The sequence below is a fragment of the Misgurnus anguillicaudatus genome, chromosome 12 (genome assembly GCF_027580225.2).
Source record: "Misgurnus anguillicaudatus chromosome 12, ASM2758022v2, whole genome shotgun sequence".
NCBI lineage: Eukaryota > Metazoa > Chordata > Actinopteri > Cypriniformes > Cobitidae > Misgurnus > Misgurnus anguillicaudatus.
The window spans coordinates 38,027,338-38,031,144 of NC_073348.2; the positions used below are offsets into that span (position 1 = coordinate 38,027,338).

Genomic DNA, 3,807 nt, shown 5'->3' on the forward strand with positions numbered 1-3,807 from the left:
TGAACCTCATCTAATCTTACAAACTGTAACAGACTGAAGATAAGCCAAACATTACAGCATGTAAAGCCATTTAAATCACATTTAGCAGATATGATCCACTGATCTCGTGAACAACTCCCAAACGATTCGTTCAAATGTAAAAAAATTTAGATTTAGTTAATTATTTTTAGTCACGAATGAAAACACACTGAGCAGGCCGTGACGCTCGCGCTAACTCACAGGTGACCGTTGTGGAAAACTAAAAGAACGCGATTTAAATTTTTGAATGCGCGGTTTTGCTCACCTCAGCCGCGTGAATTTCAGCTCGGATCGGCTCTCATCGGCGCCGTGCGGCCATCGGCGATCAGCGTCTTGAGTTCACGCACATCCCCGGTTTAAGTCAAGCTGTCTGCCGGTGAGTGCAACGCTATTTCCCCCGCCGTACACAAGCAAGCAGCCGGCTACCAGCTCAGCCGACTAAATAAAACAGGAAAAGCAAGGCCGACCATCTGATCCATGCATGTAAAAACGAAGTCCTCCGGTTGTAAAACAGTATGCACGGCTGATAGCAAAGACATGCACACGTCAAAGGGAAAGTGACAGAACTGGTCTAACCGCACCGCTGCTAGGCTGTCATGTTGTGTTCTCTTCCTGTAGCGTTATTTCCACTGCTACTGATGTTGTTGATCCTGATAACACAGTGCAGGTATGCTGATCCTCGTCCCGTGGGCTCTGCGTGGGTCTATTTTTGCAAAACCTTGACCTAGCTATTCTGTTGTGTGCGCGCGTGTCCTTTCCTCTTGTCTATCTTTACGGAAAGCGCGAGCAGCATCATTTCTGGTGTGATATCATTGGATGGTAAAACTGCCTCACCCCCTACTTGCCTACTTGCCGTCCTATGGCGACGTATTTTTCCGTTGCTTTTAGCGCCCTCTGGTGATAACAGGCGTCATGTAACACTCCCTGTGAAAACTGTACTAAATTCCTCATTATCAAAATCATCCTATAATGTTAAAACATTCTGGGAAAATACAACCTTGATATGTTAAATATTGACTGAGTAAGGTCAGGTGAAATCAAACTTTGATGCTCTTAATCTCATCATTACACTGTAAAACAGTTACGGCAGCTGTTTGGCAGTAACTTACTGTAGATTTAAATTTGTGTTATTTACTGGCAACAGTTTGTTCAAAGTTAAATGAACGTTAAACATTAACAAGTCTTTATTTTTACAAAATAAAACAGCCTCAAAAAAAGCATTCTGGGAACCAAAATCTGAAGGAAAAAAACGGAAAAAGGTTGATGAGCATTTCTGGTTCCCAGAATGCTTTGCGTGAGGCTGTTTTATTCTGTAAACATAAAGACAACCTGTTGCCAGTAAATAACATAAGTTATATTCTACAGTAAGTTACTGGCAAACAGCTGCATAACTACAGCATTTTTTACAGTGTAGATCGGGGCCGCCCACACTTTTTCCTACCAAGGTCCAAAAATCAATCCTGACTGAGGGCCGTGTATCGAAAGCAAATTTTGCTGTGTTATATTAAAATTAAAGTTGCCCTGATTTTCATAATTTATAATTTTCTAATATTTAAAAAATAAATAAGCAAACCTTACTCTGTTTATGCTTAACTAATGAAGTTGTATTTTTAAAGGTTACTGTTGGAAAAAGAAATCATTTTGACAATTATTTTAAAATTTCGCCTCAAAGTGCCACTGCCTTAAAGCAACACTATGTAGTTTCCATGTAAAAATGACTTACAGCTCCCCCATGTGGTTGAAAAGCGCAACAGTGCCCTTGTATCAGACACTCTTCTGCAGGCAGGGGGAGGGGCGGGGCTGTGTTTCCTACCCTCCACCGCCACTTTCAGAGTGTGCTTGTAGCAGCTAGGAGGCTGCTCAGGTTGCAGCAACAGTACAGTTTGTCCAGTTAAAAGTTGTTCTGTCACTGAAATAATTTTAGAGACATTATCTAAAGGTAAAAAAACTACATAGTGTTGCTTTAACCTCTCCATTATTAGCCTATAGCAGTGGTTCTCAAACTTTTTTGGCATGTGGCCCCCATGTGTATGGTGCACTCCTTTGTGGCCCCTCCAAAGAAAATGTATGACATAAAACATTTCAGTTAAACAAAACATATTAAATTATACAATGTAGTGGTGTTGGTTAGTAGCCTTATTTTTCTGAGGTTTAATTACACAGAATTTATGATTAATTAATGTTTTTTTATAAAATGTCACTAAATTGGGCCCCCCCGGCACCATCTCAGGGCCCCCAAGGGGGCCATGGCCCCCATTTGAAAACCACTGCCCTAAAGTATTAGTACCCGAGTACCTTGAGTTTCGTGATGCATGCTACACACCTTCAAGTGTGCATGTACATTAAATAAATATTAACTTTAATTCCTTGCATTTTATTTTAATTCATTTTTGTCATGTACCAATAAAACAAAAAAAATTTACATTTTAGAAAATGCTTAATTAGAAATATAAACATCTGCGGCGGTGACGTTTATCTTTTTTCCTTATCTCACGTGGCATGACGGGCCAAATTAAAGGTTATTGCGGGCCAGCTTTGGCCCTAGTGTGGGCACCTCTGGGGTGTAGACCTTTAGCCTAGATTTCACAGCCGGGGTTACATAAGTAAATGGTGACCGCGTTTTCAAGCTTTAAAAAGTAAAATAAACCCAATAAAACACTCAAGTCTTCTGAATTAAATAGTTTTGCAGACACTACATATTTTTCCTCGAAATGAGAAATTTCAAAGCTGCTTTTTTAACACATATAACAAAAGTGGATGGGGACCATAGTTGTCAGCCTCCAAAATCCTCAAAAAAGCACAATATAAGTAGTTAAATGCATTGCTATATGTGCTATAATATGTCTTTTGAAAAAATACCTTTGTAGAAATAGTTCAAATATGTTTAAAATTTCAAATGTTTTTTTCCACGGAAAACTAAATGTACAGCTCACAATACATCCATACAAAGAGTTTATAATGACCACAGATTAAAAAAAAAACACCATGAAGTAGTCAATTTGTGTGCCTCAGGTGCAGTTTCCCAGGCAGGGATTATTCTAGTCCCAGACTAAAATGCATATTTGAGCTGCCTTAATTTAAAAACAACCTGCACTGATATATCTTAACATATATCAGTGCTATTGTTTTATCCCAAAATGCACACCAGTATTCTTTTTTTGAAAGGTGTGTTTGTAAAAACTACTTAAGTCTCCTAATATAACTAAGGCCTATACACAGAAATGTATTTACAGATTTACAGTAAACTTGTAAAAATTTACAGTTTTATTGTAGTTAATGATTTACAGTTAACTTGTAAAAAATGACAGAAAAGTTGCCAGTAATTTACTGTACATTTTACAGTAATTTTTTTACAGTGTAGTCCTGGATTAATCTAAACCCTGTCCGGGAAACTGCACATAAATGTTACGAAGCTATTTAGTATTTCTTTTTTTTGCATTGATGAACTAACCAAAATTAAGATAATAGTTTTTATCATTGAAACATTCCCTCAGTTAAATGTTCCATGAACATCTTAGCATTTCATCCGGGTTTGGATTGACAAGCATGAATAGATAGCAACATTTCCTGGTGAACAATTCCCGTTATTGAGTAAAACGTTTTTTATCAACCTAGATAATCACATTGTACTATTGTACAATCGAATGTTGTTTAAACACATCCTTCATTTAATTTTTTTTGTGGGGTCTTTTTAGCACTAACACTACTGAATAATGCACACACATACAACTAACGTGAACGCACTTTCAAATGTCATCTATTAAACTTATTAAACTGTCGACCACATCA

General features: G+C 37.7%; 1 protein-coding gene across 5 annotated transcripts in view; it reads right to left on the bottom strand.

The window, feature by feature from the left end:
• pitpnm2 (phosphatidylinositol transfer protein, membrane-associated 2) overlaps positions 1–860 on the bottom strand; it is a 69,967-nt gene extending 69,107 nt beyond the window's left edge. For 4 of the 5 annotated variants that reach the window (XM_055207645.2, XM_055207643.2, XM_055207644.2 and 1 more), the window contains exon 1: positions 284–421. The gene's annotated coding sequence lies outside the window, so the exon portion shown is untranslated. Of the gene's footprint in view, positions 1–283; positions 422–599 lie in introns of those variants that run through there. The other variant, XM_055207640.2, reaches the window with a different exon arrangement.
• Positions 861–3,807: the final 2,947 nt, after the last annotated feature.